The following is a 24,560-nucleotide window of genomic DNA, read 5'->3' as shown; positions in this document are numbered from 1 at the left end:
CACTACCCTCATCACATACACATCACACATAGGAGTGTGTGTGTGTGTGTGTGTGTGAAATATTCCTCTGTCCATTTAAAAACTTCTGGATGAAATGATATACCACAGAGTAAATAAATTTATAAATCCTCTTTATAGCTCTTCTCATTTGGTTATTGTCTTAGATACATTACACTGAAACTATTAGTTTATACATCTGTCTCTACCATTAAATAATAATCTTCCTGAGAGAAGGGCCTGAATCTTATTCATCACTGAATCCCCATGGCCTACCACTTAAGTGCCTGGCAGAAAGCAGGTGTTCAATAAATATTTGTTGGATAGATGCATGGCTGACTAGCTGGCCTCTCCCCCGTGCTAGGATATCAGAACCCACATAAGCAGTAGACTGGAAGGTCCCAGGAAGGGGAGGAGCCTTAAAGCAAACAAACAAAGAACATTACCTGCATCTCCTACCCATGGTGGACAGTATTGTCCACAAAGCATCTACCCCAGATTTTTTTCATAGCTTGAAGCCTTTATCATGTTTTATTTTGGGAGAAAATTGGGTGTGCTTTATCAGAGGTTTGTCTTTGTAGAACATTATTTATCTGTCTAAAGCACCATTAAATTGTTAATTGAAGTAAAAGAGACTTAATTTGTAACTGGGACTTGATGAAGTGGTAATTAGAAACAAATGTTGTATTGCAATGGAATGCTTTTCCTTATTATTAGCATGCCTATTCATTCTTTTTAAAATTACTCTGTTCAGTTGAATTTCAGTAGATGAACTTCAGGTATTTTTCCACTGAAAAATGACAGTGAAGAAAATTGCCAAGCAATGTGACAGTAAGTAAAGAAATGAGTATTTGGTTGGGCTACTTTTCATGATTCTTCTTGCTATTCTTTTACGAATTAATCCAACTTGTGAGGAAGAAAATATGCTGAGTTATACTCCACTCTACCTGAAAAAAAATTACTCTACAGACACAATGTCATCAAGGGCTGGATTAAGCTTGATTTGTAACAGGATACTCTTTGACACTCACAGGTTAAAAAAAAATCCATTAGAGGGCCCTTAATTTATAGCATCTTTAAGAGAAAGCACTGATACCAAACTAACAATAAATTAACAATACTCCACTCAGATAGGAGACCTTGTATTTATCTGAATTCCTTTCATCTCTGTGAACCAAGATGTAAGATGTTTTCTTTCTTTTTAGGCTGACCTGGGGCTGCTGTCAAGAGACATGGGATCCTTTCCACATCCTTCTCAGGCAAGTCATTCAAATCACAACTATAGATCCTTGTAGTACAGGATCTGTTTTATTATACTCTGATACATCATCTATAAAATATATACTCAAATAAATGAGTTATAGTCAGCCGAGTTACATCATTTAGGTGGACATACTTTAACTAGTAAGTCAGATTTCCTTCCTTCCAAACCAATTTTATATTTCTGTTAAATCTGGTCCCTGGGAAAGTTGGGTTCCTTACTAACTGGTCTGTGGGTGCAAACAGATCAAGTCTAAACTACTCCCTCTCAGCCATTGGACCCCTTTTTCTTGTTATTTAGATGTCTACAAATCTCTTCCTTTATGCCTCTAGGCTCAATGCACCTCTTCCCCAATCATCTTCATCACTTCTCTGTTCTTCACTCTGCAATTGGTTTTTAAATATCTCTTACTGTCTGTTTCTTAGGAAATGACATCTTTCTCTGGCTCTACCAACCAGACTCTAGAGTATATTTCTCTTAGTCAGTTTCTGCCTTATTCTTACCATATAATGAGATATGAATAGTGAAAAAATTCCAAAACCCTTATCATGGGGCTGGGCTTTTTAAAATATCAACCAGCTTTAGCAGAATATGAATAGAGCTGCATCCAGAAGACTTGCATGTAGCTCTTGAGTTCTTTTATCCAGGTCACCATTTTTGGATGGTGTCTCAAAAGAGTTGAGAAATCCTGGACAGAGTTTCCTGGGGAATTTAGACCCCCTGGGAAAGTTTATTATAATCAGTTAATAATCTATCACAGGATAGTTTATGACATTAACATTTATTCATTCACCCCTCATCAGCCACCTCAGGCTTCAAAACAAAACAAAAGCCAACCAACTACTAGGCAAAGTTTCCCCGGACAGTATAGCAACGTTCTGTCTCCCAAGTCTTACTTTCATGGGATGGAAAGTGTTATTGTAATGCTAAGAAGGACACACTTTTCTGGGGGCAGACCCAAGGAAGCAAGTGATGGAAGAACACAGTGGTGTGGCTTCGGGAATTCAGAATTTTCCAAGATTCCTCATTTGCTTTCCTGCTTACCTACTACTCGGAAGTTTAGGGTCTTCCCTGGAGAGTAGAGGAGATTAAGGGCCATATCAATGTTATCCCCTGATTTAGATACAGGGAATGAGCCACCAGACCTCTGGGCTCAAGGTCACTCACCAATTTATATCACTGTGAGTTGGTCCTTGGATATTAGAACAATACCAAAGGAAATGTCACTTATTCAGTAGAACAAGACAAAGTGGAATAAAGAAGAGAGTAAATTACACTGTTGGAAAGAAGCAGGCAGGATGGCTCTCTAACCTTGATGGCTGGGATCCATCTTAGGTCTAAAATGGGAAGGATTCCTCTTCCTCTAGGGAAAACCAAGAGTAAAGCAAATCATTTGGTCTCCCTTCAGCTCCCTCCATTCTTTGCATACTTAAAGTGTTTATCTGGTCTTGCGTCTGAATTCCACAGGTGATCAGATTCACCTGGGTGACTTCCACTTTGATAGCTATCAAAGCTATCTCCCTTAATGTAAATCAGCAGTCTCAAAGCCATAAGTACTGTCAAAAAAAAAAAAAATCAGAATAGACATAACCAAATAATACAGTGAGACTTTCTCAAGAAAATTTAATATCTAAGTCAAATCAAAGTCACGCAACAAAAAGAACAAGAATTTATTTTGTTGGGCTTCCCTGGTGGTGCAGTGGTTGGGGGTCCGCCTGCTGATGCAGGGGGCGCGGGTTCGTGCCCCGGTCTGGGAGGATCCCGCGTGCCGCGGAGCGGCTGGGCCCGTGGGCCGTGGCCGCTGGGCCTGCGCGTCCGGAGCCTGTGCTCCACAACGGGAGAGGCCACAGCAGTGAGGGGCCCGCGTACCGGAAAAAAAAAAAAATAATAATAATAATTTATTTTGTTGTAGCCACTTACCTCCAAATAGATTTCAATTATGTTGATTACCGAGGGTGTTTGGCAAAGAAAAACAGCCCGGGACTTGTAGTTATAAGTCCTAGGTTTTTGTTCTGGGTTGGTTACTAATAAGTTTTGTGACCATAAGCAAATCATTTAACCTGCCTTTCCTCTCTGTCTTCTTATCCATAAAATACGGATAATAATGCATGTCCTACACCTATTTGTTCCACATACAGCTCATAACACAGAATATATAAACTAAATAAAAAATGAGATGTACCATAGCAAAATCATCCTAATCCAGCCCCCTTCCCTGTTCTTTTATATACAGGGTAAAGTCACAAAGTGTTTAGATAACTAACCTGATACTGTGAAAATCTTTCTAAAAGGCTGTCTCATTTAAGAAGAAGCCAAAATTAAAAGACAAATAAAAAGCCCTTTCTCTCAGGCATCACTTTCCTCAGAAGTGAGATAAACCTGGGACCCTGACACTGGCTGATGTGGCTGTGGGATTATTTGTGGGGAGAGTGGGATGGTCACACAGGAAATGAAGAGGACGACTACGATTTTAGCCATTTGCAGAGTCAGTTCCTCCTTTGGGGTCAATGGTGGGAGCAGCAGGGAATGAAATCTGAGATGAGTGCCTGGGACCTTGCACCTGGAAAGGGCTGTCTAACCTGCCACTGTTCTTTTGTGTGTTACACATCCACTCTCACCGGAAAGATTAAAAAGTATTTATGTCCTTTCTCTTTACTATGTGCCAGAGGAAATGCCTGAATGCTCTCAATTTCTAAAAGGCTAAACAAAAGTAAAGGCAGAAAGACAGGCTTGAGGTAGCACTGCTTTCCTTTTCCTCACTGACAAAGGCCGTAGGTGCTCCAATTTCTGAGCACCAAACTACAAACATCCTTGCTATGTTTAGCCAAGGACAGGTATGATTCGCTAAATGACTGGACTGCATCTAGGTATCTGTTTTAGGATTCAGCCAAAGTTGCAAAGTTTTCCCTTTTAGATTAAGAAAGTTGAATGAACTTGCTTGTTATGTCAATAGTAAGGATTAGGTCAGGATTTGAATGCAGTTCTGTCCAACTGGCAAAGCCAGTACATGTTTCACCTCTCCACACTGAGGCAATAGCTGTGATTCACATACCCAGCACTTATTTCAGCCTGAAAGGGTTTGAAGTGATTTACAAATGGCAGAAGGAGTATCTCATTTCCGATTGCATGCATGAGCTTTCTTCTCCCTCACAGATTGTGAAGCCCTTACTGTCCCCATTACTGACACTCATGCAACATATGGGTTCACTTGGCTTTCACAGATGGCGCTCTGTCTGCATTTGTTGAATGGTAAGTGGAAGTTCGTCATGGGGACTCTTGGAAAGTAAGCACAGAAAATATCAAACAGGAAAATGTCCTCTGAAAAAGTTAAGCAATTTACAGAGTATGAAGGTGCTTTCTTAGGAACTTCGGGGTCTTAAAGAAGTTTTTAATACTTTTATTCAACAAACATGTAGCCCTTAGCGTGGGCTGATACTGTCAGTGTTTTACAATGGTCAGCCTTTTCAGTTCTTACGAGAACCTGTGACGTAGATGCTATTATTTTTCCTATTTGGCAGATGAGGGAGTTGAGGCACACAGAGGGTACGTGATTTCTGTCCAAAGTCACAAATCTAATTAGTGAAAAATCTAGGATTCAAACCCAGGTTCCTGCTCCAGAATCCATGCTCGTGAGCCTTCTGCTTTGCTGCTTCTAGGGGACAGTTGGAATAGACATGATATAAACAAAGATTCAGTAAGGCGCCTAAGCATTATGAACCTGAATGTTTTCCCCTTGAATCTTTAGCTTTTTATTAGCTAAGATGTAAAAATATCTTCAAAGCATTAAAATCTGGCATTTGACATATTCCTATTTAAAAAGAAATTGAAACAATTTTCAATTAGTGAGGATACGCGGGAGGACTCTGCCCTCCACGTGTACTCGTTGGGACCAACCTTGCCTGGTCTGTGCACTGGGGACTGGAGACAGTCCGCTAGCCACTAGGGGTCCAGAAGGAGCACAGCCTTGGGACACGATGCGTCCTCAGGGCTGAATGAATAAACGCCACACCTTATCCTTCCATCCCACAACGGGGGCTTGATTCAAGTACTGGGGGAAGGCAGCTTAGTCCTGCTCCTAGTGGTCCCCGAGATCCACCCTTCAGTCTCTCATGGGCCTTTCAACTTCAACTCTGCTTCACTGTGCCCTTTCCTTCATGTGGCTTTTACCAGTTCCACCTTCCGGTTTCACGCCTTTATTGTCTTCTACTTTCTAATCATTTAGTTAACATATATCTTATTTAACTTATATCTATTGGGCAACTACCATGAACAGGCACTCCACTTACAGTTTCTTTTTTTTTTTTTGCAGTACGCGGGCCTCTCACTGTCGTGACCTCTCCCGTTGCAGAGCACAGGCTCCGGACGCGCAGGCCCAGCGGCCATGGCTCACGGGCCCAGCCGCTCCACGGCATGTGGGATCTTTCCAGACCGGGGCACGAACCCATGTCCCCTGCATCGGCAGGCGGACTCTCAACCACTGCGCCACCAGGGAAGCCCTACAGTTTCATTTTAACCGTCATAGAATTATAGAAAACTCCTAAGTCATCTCAGTTTATGTCATGTGCAAACAACTGTGTCAACCAAATATTCCATGAACGTTTATAAGAGGATTCATTAGTCTCCTATGGCTGCTATAACACATTGCCACCCACTTGGTGGCTTAAAACAACACCTCATCACCTCTCTTTCTCTTCTAGTCAAAACTCCCTCAGCCTCTCTCGTTTAAGGACACTTAGGATTATGCTTAAGGCCCCTCTGGATAATCCAGGATAACTTATCCATCTCAAGATCCTTAATCTCATCTGCAAAGTTCCTTTGGTCATATAAAGGCTCATTCACAGGTTCCAGGATGCAGATATCTTTGGGGCCATTATTCAGCCTACCATAGATGCCCAAATAGACTTATTTACCTTTCTGAGAGTAAGATATCCATTTTCATGCTCAGTGGACAAACCAAAACCACAAAATGTCAACTGACGTTAAATCTACACACCCAAAAGATAAAGTCAATAACGTGTTTCCTCTTTTTAGTAAAACAGGCAGTCTGAATGCAGTTAAGCACCATCACAGTTGAATTATGTAAGGAGGCATTTTTTTCTTCAGTACCATTCCAAAGAAAATTACAATATGACCGTGTGACCACAATTCTCTACTTTTAACATAAATTTTGGAATTATCCGAGCCATTATGAAACTTCAAACTTTCCTTCTGAAAAAAAAAAAAAGTCTCTTGACCTTTTGGTTATTTCTTAGAAAAGTATGGTGGTTTTAGACATGTCCATAAATTTTAACGTTCCTCCCAGTAAGAGAAAACTTTTCTTCCTTTTTCTCTCCTAGAACCTCGGTGGACCTTTGTGACTACATCAACTAATGAAATACAGCAGAAGTGACATTCCATGACCTCCAAGGCTAGGTAAGAAAAAGCCATGCAGATTCTGCCAGTTTTTCCTGCGAGGCTCACTTTCAAGCCCTAAGCAGCCATTTTAAGAGTGTAACTAACTGAAGTGCCATGCTTGAGGGATCCCGTGGAAAGATCACCACACTGAAATGGAAAGAGATGCCTGAGGAGCGGCGGCATTCCCGCCCCAGCTGGCAAGTCCCCACCCCGAGCCCCAAGTCTTCACATCTTGTCTTCTAGATGTGGTCTCAGACATTCTGGGCCAGGAGTCTACTAACTAGGACCTGCAGACCAAGTCCAGCCCACACCTGTATTTTTTTTAAGGAAAGTTTTATTGGCGCGCAGCCACCCTCTTTCTTTTATGTATTGTCTGTGGCTGTTTTCCTGCTCTAGTGGCTGAGTTGAGTTGTTGTGACAGTGACTACTGGATTTGCAAAGCCTAGAATATTTACTATTTGGCTCTTTACAGAAAACGTTTGCCAATCCCTGTTGTATAGACAAACTTTCCTGAATGTACTCTATCCAAGTTGACAGCCCACAAAGTCTTTGAGCATAATAAATGCTTGTTTTATACCAGCAAGATTTGAAGTGGTTTGTTACGCAGCCTCAGATAGCTGATACAGAGTTAGGGTGATATCACTAAGACATTTCTTGGAGTGTCGTTTCTGTTTTAAAAATTATATATAAGCTCATGTAATAGTACTGATTTTGGGGAAAAAAATGTCCCTTCAGCTAGTACCTTATCTTGGCTCCCTTCACTGCAAACTCCTCTGAAGGGTGCATCTACCATTCTGCTCAGTTCATTCCAACCCGGTTACTGGTTTTTATCCTTACCACTCTTCCACAGTGGCTATTATCAAGATCATAAAGAATATCTTGCCAAAAGCAAGGTGTTCAATTTGCTCAACCTCTTAGAGTTCTTGTTCCTGTTTTTTTTCTTTTTTCTTTTTTTAAAATCTTGATTGAACTCCCTTTCCTTTCTTCCCAACGTTTCCAGGATCCCCTCACATCCATCCAGTGTTTTACCTGACATGACTTGGCATGTTTTACCATCCCCCTTTGACTCTTCCTCTTCCAGTAGACTTCCAGTTGTTTCAATTCTCCAGGGCTTGCTCCTGGATCCTCATCTCTTCCTTATCTACTTTTATTATCTACTATTTCTGTGGGTGACTTCATCCAGCTCTGTGGCTCCAGACTTGAACATCTTAGTGTCTACTGAAATTTCCATTGGGGTATCTAAGAAGTATGAAACTTAACATGGCCCAAATATAACTACTGAGTTTTGCTATAGAACCTGCCCCTCTCAGAGTCTTCCTCATCATATGAAATGGCATCACCACCTACTCAACTTCTCAGGTCAAAATTTTCATCATCTTTGATTTCTCTCTCATATACATTTCACACGTAATCCATCAGTAAGTCTCATGGCACTATTTAAAAAATATATCCCAACACTTATCATATTATCTTCAAGCCACCATCATTTCCCACCTTCAGCTAGTATTAAATTTGTGTTATTTCCTTATGTATGCAATACTTATCTTCATCACTACAAGTTCCTCAAGAGTCTAGAAGAATGCTTGGAGCACAAAATATCCTTATTAAATATCTTTAGATGAACGGACTGAATTTTAAAAGGAATTCAACTAAAAAATTTCCTGAGAAGATAAAAATAAATGAATGAAGGACAATGTCCAAAGATGCTATTAATTCTGCAAGAGGCAAAGAGGGAGATTTTGAGGCCTTGGTTACAACATTCCACTTCTTGAATTAAATGATGATTATTATGGTAGTTTACTTCAAAATTACTATTTACTTTTACAAACATATCTTATAGCCTTCTGTATTACAATGTTTTATAAAATGAAAGGATGTGTGCAGGAGTCGGAAAACTAAGGCTATGGCCCCAATGTAATCTGCAGCCTGCTTTTGTACAGTCCTTCAGCTAAGGAGAGTTTTTACATTTTAAAAGGTTATTAGAAAGAAAAGGAGGTGACAGAGACAGCACGTAGCCTACAAAGCCTAAAATATTTACTATTTGGTCCTTTACAGAAAATGTTTGCCACTTATTTGAAAATATAGGCATCAAGTAGATGTTTTATTGTATTAGAAACTATTTCAAAAATCCCACTGTTTTAAGATGGGGATTTGATGAAGAAGGTGATGAATAAGCAAGTGGCCTGAAGCCCTACAGACCTGATAAAGACAATTCATAAAAAACCCATAAATAATACAAGTGCTTCTAATTGACACAACCAAGGTCAATTAAATTTAATGCCAAAGATATTAAGGAGAGACATAATTGTTGAATATTAAAGATGTGAAAGAAGAAACATTTATGATTCAGTGTTCATTTAATATAAAATTTATGGCATACATTTTAGAATAGAGTAATTTTCCATTTCCTAAGGGGTTTACAGATTTTTAACTTTTTCTTCAGCTTATAGATGCAATTTCATATCTTAAGCTTAAATTCCTATTCCATCTCTCCAAATTGAAGACCAATTAAAATATTAAGCATTAAAAATATTAAATTGATTATATGAGAGAAAAACTGTCAAGTAAAATATTAATGGAAAGTGGATTAAAATGTTTGGGGCTGTATTAAATATTTACTAGGCATCACTTTCAATAAATTAGCAGGATTGCCAAAGTTTTTATTGCTGCTGCTATTAAAAGTGAACACCAAAATAGCTATTGCATTGGATGCAGATAAATTAACTTTTCAAATGAACATTATTCCTTTTAATGAGTTTTATGTTGCCATCTTGGATATCTACATTAAATACTAACTTTTAGATAATTCAATGTGCATAGCATGCTGGCTTAAGAATTTGGATAAATTGTGGGCTAGAGTTATATTTTTAAGATGCTTTTGGCTGTTATTTTAAGCCTATAGCATCTTTTCTTTCAAGTTAAATGAACAAATGTAAAAAATATATTTATGTGCTTTTTGTACTAGTAAGCTACATTCTTTTTGCATCCATTAATTTTATGTGTGGTAACAGCAGGCTATTTGGGTGGGGGAGAGTCCCTCTAACCACCACAAATTGTATGCAGCAGTGGCACAGGTGGAACTGTCAGTCATGGTTCCCTGCTCTCTCCTGACAATAGATGAGTTCTTGACCTGAGCCAGACAAGGGAGAGGGACCCTTATCTCTTGAGCAGAATGACTTACAGATGGAGAAGCAGTCGGCACCCAGGAGAGTCAGCCTGCTGAACAGGATACCTGAGCTCTTCTGCTTCTTGGTCCCTTCTGATCTGTTTCATCCACTTTCTTTTATTCAGTGAGCTACCCCATACCCTGCCAATCAATTTCAATTTTTTTGCCCCTCCCAACACAAACATCTGGTTTTCTCTTAGGTGAACCAGTCATTTTCTTTTATTTGCTGTACTCCATCTGAACACCTTCATTTAGGTTCACATGACATAGAACTAAAGCCTGAGAAATATAATGTTATGAACTGCATTTAAAAGATAAAAGCTATTAAAAATTGGCACAAATGATTTCACGGCATTTCACTACATATATTTGCCAGGTTTGTCTCACCCAAGCTGCAAATACTTTTATACCATGAATATTCTGTGTTTGTAGAGAGAGATGTTATCCAAATGGTTTCATGTGTATTGATGTTAACCCAGTATTCTAATATGATCTATGTGGCTGGAAAAAAGTCCTCTCCAGTCCTGTGATATTTGCTTGAACTGTGTGAATTCTCTTAGCTAATATGGATTCAGACAAACACTAAAATAAGAGTAAACACTAAGGAAACACATCTACTTTACCATAACAAGTGAAAACCATGTAGTTTGTGAATAGCACTTTCTTGTAATACCCAGTATGCCCAAATAAAATTTTTTTCTCTAATTTTCCACTGACCTTTTTGTTTCTAAACTATAAAGTTGAGTTGTAGAAGGGGCTAAAAGATTTGGAAAAATGATCATCTGTAAGAAATAACCACAGTTTCTATTTAGAATGCTTATTATTATTAACATCATCTAAATCAGCCCTCACAACAGCCCAAAGTACAGGCATTATCTCTTACTTGGTGAAAAAACTGAAGCTCAAAGAGGAAAAACTGACTTGCCTGAGGTCACCCCTTATTTATGAAGGAACAGAGCTGAAAGTTGAACCGAGGTATATCTGTCAGCAAAGCCCATGCTTTTACCCACTACACTATTTAATTTCTATAACAGATTCTATACTCTGTTCATCAGTCCATGAAAAAATATCTACAGGGTGCAAGAAAAAATTGGATACAATTTGTCACACAAAATGGCTTTTTAAAACCAACTCAGATAAGAGACTTGGGTAGGTTGTATTTGAAGAAAATAAAATGATGGTATATATATATCACAAATTCCAATATCTGCTTTCCTATGCTGATTTGAACCCTAGAACTCTTAAGTTCAATGTATAATACTTAAGGCTACTAAAGAGACAAGTTCAGAGTTCCCTTTAACAGTAAAATTTGAAAAACACAAATTAAAAAACTTTAAGCATTAAAATGTGAGAGAAAAGTACCATAATTTTATCTAGTGCTATCACAAACCCTGATGTGAAAAATGGGCATGAGGGACTTCCCGGTTGGTCTAGCGGTAAAGAATCCACCTTCCCCAGGGGAAAAAAAAAAATGCATATATAATGCAGAGAATTTTTTTAATATAAAGGATATACCAGCTCTCCCTCTAAGCCATTCTCCTCCAGTAGGCAAAAGTTCTTTTTTTCCCTAGTGTTCCAGTTGTGCCTGAATATATTTTCTCGTGCTCTGTCAAATGCATCTTTCTTATCTGCCACATACACCCATTGACCTCACTCATATATATTTCTCCTCTATTTCCTAAAGGGGATCCCTAGATCAAACACTCACACAGCACGATTAATTTGGGGGGGGCGGGAATTCTACTATATAAATATTATATCAGTAAAGAATGAAATTGGAAACATTTCATTTTTTAAGCCGAGTACATGCATCCGTTTCTGAGAGTGAAACTTTGTGAAAATCTCCAAAGATAATGGGAAATATAAGCAAAATGGTATTTGAAGATGATTTCAATATGAAGTAACCCCAGTCAATAATAAATACAATGGTTGTTTCCTTTGATTTAGAATTAAGCATAAAGCAACCCTAATTGCCTTAATAGGCATCTAACTGGAATCCATCATCTTCTAAGATGCATAGAATCCATCACAGTATTGCATTTTCCTCTTTGGCTATAAAATGTCAAGGAGGGGAAATGTGAGCTCTCTCTTTATTATCTTTGGCAAATCTCATTTCCTTTTTTTGTCAGGTGACTGGAGTGGCTTTCTCTTGGTAGCAGCTCTGGTTTTGCAAAGTTTGGCTTAACTTTCTTGGTCTCTGTAGATATTTACAACAACACAAACATGCTATGTTTGTAGAAATATGTCATCTGTTGCTCTTTGTTTGAGCTCAGCTGGGGTATACGAAGAGAAATCAGGTTTTGAAGAAAGAACTACAGAACAATTTGGACAGCTACAGGCATGAATCTCTGAAGAGGACAGCTGAACCAGGTTATGCATCAGACTGAGCTTCTTTGGCCTCAAATTGAGGCCTAGAAATAAAAAAGAAGGGCCTGTGAGATGGGGTAGCGTGGGGCTGGCACCAATTGTGTTGGTTGTTAAATTCATAGCATGTCCATGCTGTACTGAAACCTATTACTTTCCACAAGTTCAGATGGCAGGTTTTTAAAGTTATTTCTGGGTTTCAAAATGCCACCACCGTCAGAGAGCTTCAAGTCATACAGGGATGGAAAATAATCTCTCTACACCCACCCAACAAAACAGTGAATCCTTGCCTTGTACCACTTACAAGCATGCACAATAGCCATAAAGGCCTTTAGCCATCTGATTTCTGTTCCCTAAACAAGATATCAGTCAGCTCAGTCTGGTTGACTCTTTTGGTTGATATCAATTTACTTAAGTGCTACCTTCCTTTGAAAGGATTTACTATACTCAAATACTATTTCTTGAGTGCAGCTAAGAAGCAAAATATGTTTATTAACTGTTTAAAGAGACATATGCCTTTTCAGATTAAAAATGTGTATACTAATTTAAATACACACACACACACACACACACACACACACAAAGAATCTGCCTTCCACACGCCACAACTAGAGAGAAGCCTGCATGCTGCAACTAAGACCTGACACAGCCAAAAATAAAAAAAGAAAGAAAGAGAAAATGAAAAAAGAAAAATGGGCATTAAAAAATAGAAATTTTCAGTTCAGAATAGCTAAGCCATTGATGGCATCCTGCAGCCTGAGAATGAAGCTGAGGCCTGGAGAGGGTCTGTATCTGGGGACAGTGAGGATATCCTGATCCAGCCTGGCCTGAAGCTGGCCCTACTCTTGGATCTTTTAGCACTGAGAACCAATGAATTCTCTTTTATGTTTAAGCTCCATTTGAGTCAGATTATCGGTCACCTGAGGTAGAATGAGTCCTCATTCATACAAGTGTAACCACAGGATTAGGGAAAAAAAAAAAAAGAAATACCAAATGTTTACAGTATTATCTTTGGGTGGCAGGATCTTGGGTTATTCTTGTTACTCTCTTCCTATATTTTATTTCATTTTCCTACATTTTTGTAACAAGCATTGTGCAGAATTATGGATGGTGGGGATAGGGGACAGTGTTCTAAAGCAAGAATATAAATTCATGCTACATAAGAAAGGCATTTCCTCTAAAAATTAGGTTGAAAGAAAATCCAAACCCAGAATCTGTTAGGCTGCCTTCTGTAGGTGTGGTTTTCAGAGTAGACTCCCTGGACCAGCAGGATGGGTATCATGTGGGAACTTACTAGAAATGAAAATTCTCTGACAGCATTAGACTTACTGGATTAGAAACTCTAGGAGAGAAGCCTAACAACCTTCGTTTTAATAAGCTCCCCAGGTGATTCTGATGCATGTTCAAGTTTGTAAACCACTGTGCTAGAGGTATTGATACAAACTGGCTCTACATCCTGGATTTCAAGCAGAAGCACGTAGGTCCCAGCTTTCAGATGGGACTTAATGGAGCTTTTTGTGAAGGGAAAAAGAACTCTAGATAGTGCAGTTTTACTTTATGTTTAATCTCCCTGTGATTTCAACAAGGGATCTTAAAAAGTGTCTAACATATGCAGCAAATATGAATCTTGTGCTATAATTGGGTGTGTAGGAAACATTGTATATTTTTTGTTCATTCCACATCTTACCAAGTTGGCAGCAAATCCAATCGGAGGCAATCTTAGGACCTCCTCTCCCCACAGTTTTACAAGGGTCTTTGATTGAATCACGGGTGAGAGTTAATTCTAGAAAACCTGGAAGTATTGGGAAGTCATCTTAGGTTTTCAGCCCGCTCTGGTTACCACTGAGAAATCCAGGAGGCCCATTTAGTTCTGGTGATTCTGCCATTCTGTGGCAGACTTGGGGTCCCACACCATTCCTGGGGCTGGGAGCCTTTGTTCTAGGGCCTAGCTCCTCTGGAATACCATGCAGACATGCCATTGGAGGTCTTGTCGATACCCCTAGGAGATTTCAGGAGGCTGAGAACAAGTTCCCACAACTTTGGCAACCACAGCTTTCATTCCATTCCCATTCTGAAGGAACTTATTTTTCTGTGTAGCTACCCTCAAAACACTCTACCAAGGCAGCTAGCAAATTGTATCAGTGACCCCATGTTTTCAAAGAAAACTGGAATAGGTGTTGTCTTTAGATACAGTCCCTGCTTTCCCATATGCAAAAGCCTCAGCATTTACTGGTTCAATAAAAGAATTTTCTGTATGCTACTCAGTCATACACCAGCCTGACTAGAGTTCATACCTCTGTAATCTCTCTCTATGCTGGCTGCCTGGTTATAGGGTTAGGCTATTCCTCCTATCTAGGGTATCTAAACATTAGTGATAATAAAAATAAACTTTATATTTCAGTTGTATTTATATACTTCACTAGGAGCTTTCTATACTCTCTCGTTTACTTTCTCAAAATAGCCCTATGAGGTAATTCTAGTTTAAGTACTTGAGCTAGGTTGCCCCAGATCACAGGACTCTTGAGTGGAGGGAAAGCGATCAGGATTCAGCTCCAGCTCTGCCTCGTCTCCCCAGTACCTGACAGAGATTTGACTCTTTTCCTGCACCACACTGCCTCTTGCTCTACCCTTCTGAGGGCAACCAATCAAGGAACTCACATTTGGATCAGCTGTCCAAAGTGCATCAATGCAGCCAAAGCACCTGCTAGGTGCCCCTTGGAAGTAATCAAAACGAATGATTAGTAATGTTTTGGATTAAACCTCTCCTTGGTGGTGTGTGCTTTCTGGTCTTGTCCAGTATCATGAGTCAGGATCACATACTGGGGAAATAAAGAGTATTCTCTCCTGGAACAAACTTAAGAAGCTCAGTGTATTCTTCTGAAGTGTGAAGAGTGAGCACCATGTTGCATTCAGACAACACATCCTAACTAACAGGCTGGCCCAAGGGTCCAGACCAAAGAGGATGTGAGTTTTGAAATAACTACTGGAGAGGGTTTAAAAAGGAAAAACAAGGCTCATATAATAAATTCATATTAATGGAAATCTTTACTTAGCATTTATAAGTATCAAGCTCTATGCTAAGCATTCCAAATAGTATAATAGTTAATGCTCTCAAAAACTCTACGAAGTTGTTTTCTGTTCCCCAGGTAGATCATCTGTAAAATAGGGTTTATATTATCATCTCCATTACAGCATCATTGTGAGGACTAAATGAATGCATACGTGTCAAATGCTCAGGAGTGGACCTGGTACATAACAGACAGTCAATAAGTGTTAGTGATTATTCCCTCTCTTTTACATATGAGAAAACTATGGCTTAGCCATGCTGAACAAAGTTGCCCGAAATAGCCTGGTAAGTGTGAGAGTGAGTTTGCACCCTCTGACTCTGAGAACCATGCTGTAAACACCAGCACACTCCAGTTTCCCTGTGCTTTCTTTCAAAAGCCAGCTAAAAAGGCTTCTGGATCCCTCCCACCCAACCCCTCAAAAAGTGCACTTGGTCTTCTTAGAATTGATTACCTTTGCCTACTTAAAAATTTAGGAAGAACATTTATCGAGAGAGTGTGTGAAGTTTATTATCAAGAGTGTTAACAGGAATCAAGATAAACTTTCAGAGAAAGCCACTGACACTTTCATTAAGCACTGACCTACGCACTGAAAAGCCCTTTGATGGATGTCTCCGCTGTAGCTCCCATAGAAGCCTCCCAACTGCCGGCTACAGTAATGTAATCAGGTAACCTTTGTCTGTGACAAGCCCCGGGCCGGTGAATGTTAAAACACAAACAAAAGGAAATGACTTTTTGATTGAAATGGCTGTTTTGTGGATTGGCCTCACTGATAAAATCAGTCAAAACAAATACATTTACGCACCAACACATACTTAGAAAGATTGTGTTTGGAAATTTCATGGCAGATGTGCTCTCTTCTGCTTTTGCTTTTAAAGTCCTTGGTGTCAACTATCTTACGATAAGGGAGAATGTCCAGAAAGAGAGTTGACTATAGTTCTCAATTTTTAGTTACATAAGATCACATTGGGAATCTGTTAAACAGCAGCTTCCTGGGCCTTCGGAGCAGAAATTCTGATCCAATAGGTTTAGAATCAAGCCAAAGATTATATGTGTACATAAAATTTAAAAATTTTTTTATTGTTTAAAAATGGTGCCAGAGATGTCCCTGAGCTCTTGACAGATCAGGAGATGGAAAGAAAAAAAAGTTGTTGACAATGTTTTTACATTAATAAAAATGAATACTGAGAATATGAATTTCACATAACTTTTTTAAAGTGAGTGACTTGATATATACAATCTTAGGTAGAATGTATATTCCTAGGGGTAAGCATTGAACTTTTCACTTGATATTCCCAGTGCCTGGTACATGGTGGGCGCTAGGTATTGCTGAATGAAGGAAGAATGGATAAATGGTAATCTTAGGGTCTTGCCTCATTTTGGTGTCCTTGGTTTTGCTTTGCATTCAGCAAATAATCATTAATAGAGATTCCATATTTACACAAATGGAATAAATGAAGGTATCACTGAACAAACTACTCTTTAAATAGTCCCCACACTACAAAGTCCCCTCTTGGGAACACCTTTCACATGAACGAACCACCTGGGAGGAAGATGGCTCGTTTCCGGAATGAGCCAGGAAGAGCCTTCTTCTAAGCCAGGAAGATGGCTGGCTTAAAGATGGCTTCCCTGCCACCATCATGCGGTCCCGCTTCACTCCCACCCTACAGCTACCCTCAGACACCAGACGGCCCCAGACGACAGAACAGCAACTTAGCCCCTGACCCCAAACTCTCTCCATACATTTGCAGAGATTCTCTGGCATTCCTCCACCCCCTCCCCTAACCTTCTTCACTTTACTCCACCAGAACCCCTGGGCAGCCCTGGCCGGGCCCCCATTGCACCCTCGGGTCCTACTCCTTGTAGAGTCACTCAGGTGAGCACTTCAGGATAGCCTTCCTACTTCACATTGCTCTTACTCAGCTTTACCAAATTGAGAAGACAGAGGCAACTGAAGACTCTTTCCAGGCCTGGTTCCCTAGGCAGCAGCCAGACACGGGACACACGCCTTGTTCTCAGGGTTGACTCCTTCCCAGCCTTTATGACAGCACCACGATGAAAGAAGCGGTGAAGGAATTAACCCCTGAGAAGCAAACCTGAGTGCAAGTCTGTGATGAAACACTCTGGTCTCCTATTCTTTGTCCTTTTTAACTCATACCTAAATGACTTCACATAATTTAGGGGGTAAGAACAGAGAGGAAGGAGAACCATCTAGGTAGGAACGGTACCCCTCCAATTTGTGGCAACACTGGAGGTAAATAATAGTGTCTTCTTTTTAAATATGAGTAAACTAAATCTCAGAGCCTTTAGACAACTTTCCCCAAATGACACTGTTAGTGAGAAGCTGAGGCAAGATTGAATCCCAGCCTAATAGGACAGCATGTGCTCTCCATTCCCAAACACTTCCTCCCCAGTGGCAGCAAAGAACAAACACAGATGCCTATGGGATGTTGGGGGTATGCACCAAACAGGCTCCCTTTCTTAAGTCTTGTGTTTTAAGTTCATGTATATTTTGCATTTTCACAATATAGATGTGTGAGGTTGAAGGTAAAAGAAATGATTATTTCCTCAAAACTTCCAAGAAGATGAACCACACTTTTAATACCTCCAGCAGATTAGGGGTGACCGTCACTCAAGGGTGAAGCCTATCTCCAGTGCTACTGATTTATCCTTACTATCCCAACCTAAAAGTGATCTCAAGTTGAAACAGAAACTTTGGGCTGATAAGTATCTGGAAGAATAACTCCTCCTCAGTACGTCAGTATAAAATCTTCGCCTTGGTAGACATACTCAGCATCCAATTCGACAGGTTGATTCATCCAGTTACCTTTGGATGTGCCTTGTCTACAATTACATTCAGATATTATACATTAAGTTACTCCTTAATTCAAAGTTCAATGCAATAAATTATTCTTTGAGACTAGAAAAAGGTTGATTTTATTAGATATGAACGGTATATACTACAATGTTTCCACCCACTCATCAGCTCTAGACTTCTTGAAGTCAAAGGTAGAAAGTGAAAGAGGAAAAGATTTAGGTTACAAAATGCTTGGTAAGATATTATACCACAGTAGGAGAAGCAAATGTTTCCTTTTGCCTGTGAATTTTCAGGTCTCAATTTCTAAGTCCAACAGAACACTACTTTAAATGAAGGGCATATTTTTTTGCATATTTTGTTTTCTGCAATGAACATGGGGATGCAGATATTTTTTTGAGTTAGTGTTTTCATTTCCTTTGGATAAATACCCCAAAGTGGAATTGCTGGATCATACAGTAGTTCTATTTTAAATTTTTTGAGGAACCTCCATACTGTTTTCCACAGTGGCTTTATCAATTTACATTCCCACCAACAGTATGATAGGGTTCTCTTTTCCGTATATCCTCACCAACACTTGTTATTTCTTGTCTTTTTGATGATAGCCATTCTAACAGGTATGAGGTGATATCTCATTGAGGTTTTGATTTGCATTTCCCTGATGATTAGTGAGGTTGAGCACATTTCCATGTACCTGTTGGCCATGTATATATCTTCTTTGAAAAAAAATATTCAGATCCTCTGCTCACTTTTAATAGGATTGTTTTGTTTTTTGGTATTGAGTTAAATGAGTTGAAAGGCATATACTTTTATAGAATATGTTTTCAAAGTACTTGGCCTTTCATCTAACACTCATTGTTTGGGCTCCATTTCCCTGCACCACAACCTGGAAATTGTCTCTAGGAAAAAAGCCTTAATATATGTGGGACTCACCTTGTGAGGCGAATCAAGGATTGGGGCTCTGCTTTGGCTCCAGTCCTATCACTGCAAACAGTGATTTTATAAGATTTCTACAGGTTTCACAGTTATATAAAGTGGGAAGGTAGGTCCGATACCAACTACTCATCATGGCTGAGACCATAAATTTGCTTATATGGTCTTAGAGCAACACACACAAAAACTTGAGTTATTTTAAAATTACCATTTATTGCTAGGCTTTTGACAGAGGAAAACCTCAGGGGTAACTATAAGCATTTCATAGATTTCTTCCTGAGGATTTATCAATTTAATTAAAATCTTACTTGAGAACAGGCAACTGACTTCAATCATCACAGTGAATGATTATAAAATAAAGACTAACACACCTAAATAAGCCTAGGTGATCATTATTCTCGAAAGCTTCCATCTAATTGAGTTTTTAGAAATTCAGAGTCATTGTCTTATATAAACAATGTTGACCTTGGCAAGTTTATTTTACCAAAAATTAGATTTAATAGACCACTTTTAGGATATATAATCATAATTTTTTTGAGTCAGTAATGCCCCATGTGCCAACTGGAAATTAAGGACTTCCATAAAACATTTCTGATCACTACACCCCAACTAGATTAAGTTTCTGGGAAGAATTCTCCTACTGCCTAATTCATATAGCTTCCTATCCACCCAGAAATAGAGGAATTGGCCCCTTCACCTTGGCAATTTATAGAGGAATCCTACTCCCTTCTATATCTTGCCTACTTCCCCAAACAATCTTAGGCATCTTGAAATAAAGGAACATATGCAAGAGAATCATTTACATATGAATTAGAGAGCAACCACTTTTTAGAAACATCACTGGTAGAATATATTTGTAAAGAAATGCAAACATTTCAATAAATGACCCTGGCTTGTACTGTTGAAGCATTTAGGTGAGAAAATTGCTCAAAACTATTATAACAGGTAGCACCTCCATCATGGTGGTACTGACTTGGACTGAGATATTTCAAGAGCCATAAGCTTCAGCTCCTATATATTCTTCTCTAGTCTCCACAGTGTATTCCTACAAAAAGGAAGTGAAGTTGGCCTTGAGTAGCAATGACTTTAAGTCAAGACATAATCATCATTTGCCTGGACTACCGAAGGAACTTTCTACTACTATTTCTGTTTTTACCTTAGTAGTAAGTATCTATTGCTACATAACAAATTACCCCAACTTTTAGCTGCTTAAAATGACAAATATTATCTCACACAGTTTCTGAGGGTCAGGAGTCTGGGAGTCACTAAGCTGGCTTGGTCTGGCTTTGAGTTATCAGGATGTTGGCAGGGGCTATAATCATCTGAAGGCTTGAGTGAGGCTGAAGGATTTGCTGCAGACTTTGGCTTCTCACATGGCTGTTGGCAGGAGTTCCCAGTTTCTTGGCTAAAGGTTTTAGTTCCTTATGACATGGCAGCTGGCTTCCACCAGAGCAAATGATTAAAGAGGGTGGTGGGGGCCACACTGTCTTTCTTGACCTGGCCTTAGAGGTTAAGCACTGTCACTTCCATCATGTCCTATTCATTAGGAGTGAGTCACTAAATCCATCCACACTCAAGGGAGGGAGAATTAGGCTCCATTTCCTGAAGCAAGGAGTATCAAAGAATTTGTAGACATACTTTAAAACCACTACACTCCCCTCTTTGATAGAGTATATATACTGCAGTCACAATCTTTTACTAACAAATCTGTTTACATCTCTCTTCTTATTAGCCTTTCAATGGTATCTCACTGATTCGAAGATAAAAACACAATGTCTTTGGTGCTACTTGATGTGGCCAGTGCTCTCCCCCTACAAACCCCTCCAATGTTGCCTCCTATTTTTTCCCAGTTCTCTGTCTACTGGCCACATTCTCTTGCTTTCAGTTCCTCTAATATGCCAAATTCCTTTTGATTTAGGGCCTTTGCACATGCTGTTCCTGGAACCCAGAATGATCATCATCTTGCTGCACTTATTCATCATTCAGTTCTTGGTCCAAAGGATACTTCCTGAGGAGAGCTTCTCTGACTCATTAGCCTTTATTAGCTACTCAGCTACAGCTCTTGTTATAGCCTGTACTTTTCATCTGTGGGGCTGATCACAGTTTATGACTGCCTATTCATCGGACTATTTTGTTATGGCTGTAAAAAGTCTGTCTGATTTGTTCACCATTGAATCCTAGTGTTTGGTACAGGGTTTGGCTGGTATTAGTGCACAGTAAGTATCTGTACTGAATAGGTTATTAGGAAAGGAAGATGAATTGACAGAACAGAGACTTCTGCTTTGAGACCCAAGTTAGAAGAGGTAAGCAAATACATCTTTATCTCTAAGCTTAAGTAAAGAACAAAAGAAAAACATACCATAAATGTGCATAAAGTGGGATATACCAACGATGGAGACGCCAGCAGGGGAAGCACAATTACAGGAAGACAAGGAAGGCACACATGTAATCAGGACTCTGCTGCTGCGTCACAGATCTGGTTAGGTCATTAAAGAGATACAACCCTAATCTTAATCTTTGGCTCTGCACTGAACCGGTACAGCCTTGGTTCAGAAATGCATGAATATATTTGCACTTCAAGGTGACTTTGCAGGTAGGAGAATCATTATTCTTAGAACTTTTATTCTGATGTTTTGCCCCATCTGCTTGCCACTCCATCACTCACAAACTGATCTGAAAATATGCACACATGGTGGTAGTCTCTAAGCTGTAAACTGTGGGCAAGAAAGGCGCCCAAAAAGCATCACTTCCCCAGTCTCATCCTCTTTGTTAACATGACAAGGGTGAGGTTCCTGGATTAGAACCATTCTAGGTTTTGGGATGTCTTTTGCAATAGGAAGAGACATCTAGGTGAGAGTTGGAAAACGTCCACTGCTACTCATTGTGTTGTCAAACCCTTTGCACTCATGGGGACTAAGAGGCCTGCCTTTCAGAAAGTCCATTCACAGAGCATTGCAAGTGAGAAACAAAAACAGCTTGTTGGGAAATGAGTTCAGTCCCAGCAGCACAGCTCTGAGCCTGGAGGGAGGACAAACAAAGCCACTGCTAAGAATAAAGGCAAGTTCAGTGTTTCTCTCCTTATGGTTTATCTTGCTCCAGCCTCTTGTGTCCAGGCTTGAAAGCGTCTAGGGATCTGACTGAGCCTCTCTAATTGGGTGCCTGCAGTTCATCTTATTTTTCGTTAAAAAAATAAGCTCATCAGCACTGTAGCCTCAGGGGTCCACACGGAACATGTTTATAGAGAAGTTTTTGTGTTTATTAGCATTTCACAAAGCCCATTAGACAAAAGCCTCAGAAACTCGCCCAGTATCAGGAAGCTTCCAAATGTGAACACTTGATGTCACAAGCCCTAGGTCACTGCTAGTGACAGGCACACAGGGCCCTGAGAAGGCTATCCTTTCACTCAGCCCAGGTTACTTGAGTCAGGGGACCTTGAAGGGGACATCCCTCCAGAAAGTCACAGCCATTCGTTTTGGGTTGAGGTTGCAGGAAAGACATTTCCTTCGAAGTAAAAAATCATGAAGCACCTACTAACCTACTATGTGTCCGGCATGCTGGGTGATGTAAATATGCTGGCATGTGGATGTTCTCTTAATACCGACAATAATTTATGAGGTAGATGAGAGTTTCTTGTCTTACAGAAAAAGTCACTGAGGTAAAGAAAGATCAATGACTTGCCCCAAGTCCTACAAATAAGAGGAGTCAAAATTCAAAATCAAGTCTATCTAATCTCAGAGTCTCTCCTCCTCCTACCAGAATGTAGTCTCTTAATATAAATTATGATTTGCACAACAGCCCCTTTGAGAGTCTCATCCCAAACTACGGTGAAGTAGTACAAGGAGGGCAAAGGGCCAGCAGACCAGGATTTGGGTTCAGTACCTGCTAGGCCACCTGCTGGGCCACCTTGCTGGGCCGTTTCTTCATCGGGATCAGGTGCCCTCCTGGAGGAAGACTGAGCACGAGTCATGCATCAAGCAACCAATATGTCAAGACCTAAGAAGAAATAATGTTCCACAAGGATAAGCACAGCAGAAAGAAAACCAAATTAATTTCCATTGCTGCCAGAGGGGGGGAAAAAGACATTTCAGCAATTGATTCCAAATGCCGACTGTTATGAGACAGAACACAAGAGCAAGTGACTTCAAGTTAAACCTGACCGATTGATTAATAGAAACCATCAAGTAATTGCCTACTAATAGCAGCAGCCTGGAAGGCACTGGAATGTTTGTAAGGAAGTCTCAATTCCACCCAGCCCAAGCATTTCCTAACACTGGAAATGAAAGAACAGATTTTGTGACTATATTAAATATATGTAACGACCATTTTTAATTATTGCACTTAAGGGTGGTTGATTTACATATGCTTCCTAGTCTTTTCCTCCTCTCCTCCCACCAAGGTATGTAATAGCTGTTGAAGCAAGGACAGAATGAAATGCAAATAAGCAAAGATTGTACAACAGGGTCACGGTATGCTGCTTCTTAAGGCCAGCTGAAGCCATTTCATTAAGTCAGGAGAGAAACATTTTTACCCGTAAGGTTTATACATAAACATAAATGGGAGACATAAATGGGAGCCTGACTAACCCAACGTTCACCAAAAATTTAGCAAGGTAGAAACCCATTCCTCAAATATTTCTTGCTAAGTTGAGGTTTGATTTTTTGCATTGTTTCTGCATAAATAAAATAAAAACATTTTGAGTGAGCCATTACCATCAATCATCTGCCTATAATTAAAATAATTGGCACAGAGTTACATATGTCAAGAGTCAGAATAAACTCTTCCTTCATATGCAGTATGCTAGCTGTATGTTAGGAGACCATCTGCAAATATCCAACCTGAATCTCCTTCTGAGACATAAGATCCTGGAGGCAGTTAATGCAGAGCCAAACAGCAAGGTGTGATTAGCATAGGTGTTCTTCTAAGGAGTCTGAATCCATTTAAGTTTGTTCCAAATGTGGGTTTGCCCTAGGAAAGACCCAGAACGTATTTTTATTTTAAACCAAGTTGGCAAAGTATAGCCCAAGGCCAAATGCACCCCCCTTTCACCTATCTTTATAAATATAGTTTTACTGGAACACAATGACACATTTGTTTATGTATTATCTGTCTGCTTTCAGGCTACAAGGGCAGAGTTGAGTAGTACTGAGAGATGTCTGCAGTGCTGAATGTATTTACTATCTAGTGCTTCATGGAAAAAGTTTGTCTGCTCCTGATCTAAACCATGCCCAGTTCTCCTTTGAATTCTACCGCATAAAACCAATCAAACCAACAATGCTTATTAAGATCCTGTATGGGCAAACTGGTATGTTCACCTCCTACTGAGTCATCCCAGGTAGACTCTTCCCTGGGAACAGCCTCTAAGAGAGTAGAAATGATGGGACTGGCTGCTTGCACAGCCCAGAGTTTCAGGGTCACGGCCAACACCACAATCTTCCAAGCAGCATTATGGACCCATGGTCCCTCTCCCACGGCTGTCTTCTCAGTGTTTTGGTCAATATATGACATATGAGGCCCAGATCACACTATAACACAGCTGACACTCGGCCTGGACAAGACAGACTTATA

The 24,560-nt window shown here is 39.8% G+C and overlaps 1 long non-coding RNA gene across 3 annotated transcripts in view; it reads left to right on the top strand.

The window, feature by feature from the left end:
- The window catches only part of LOC111181065 (uncharacterized), a 56,664-nt gene that overhangs the window by 9,543 nt on the left and 22,561 nt on the right, over positions 1 to 24,560 (top strand). For all 3 annotated transcript variants that reach the window (XR_002646352.3, XR_002646349.3, XR_002646351.3), the window contains exons 3-4: positions 1,203 to 1,256; positions 5,568 to 6,670. This is a non-coding gene — a long non-coding RNA (uncharacterized LOC111181065). The remainder of the gene's footprint in view (positions 1 to 1,202; positions 1,257 to 5,567; positions 6,671 to 24,560) is intronic.

Source organism: Delphinapterus leucas, chromosome 9 (genome assembly GCF_059928025.1).
Source record: "Delphinapterus leucas isolate spDelLeu-1000000601 "Yukka" chromosome 9, BTC_Dleu_Yukka2, whole genome shotgun sequence".
Taxonomy (NCBI): Eukaryota; Metazoa; Chordata; class Mammalia; order Artiodactyla; family Monodontidae; genus Delphinapterus; species Delphinapterus leucas.
Note: the sequence above shows the minus strand (reverse complement) of the source record. Positions and strands in the feature narration are given on the sequence as shown.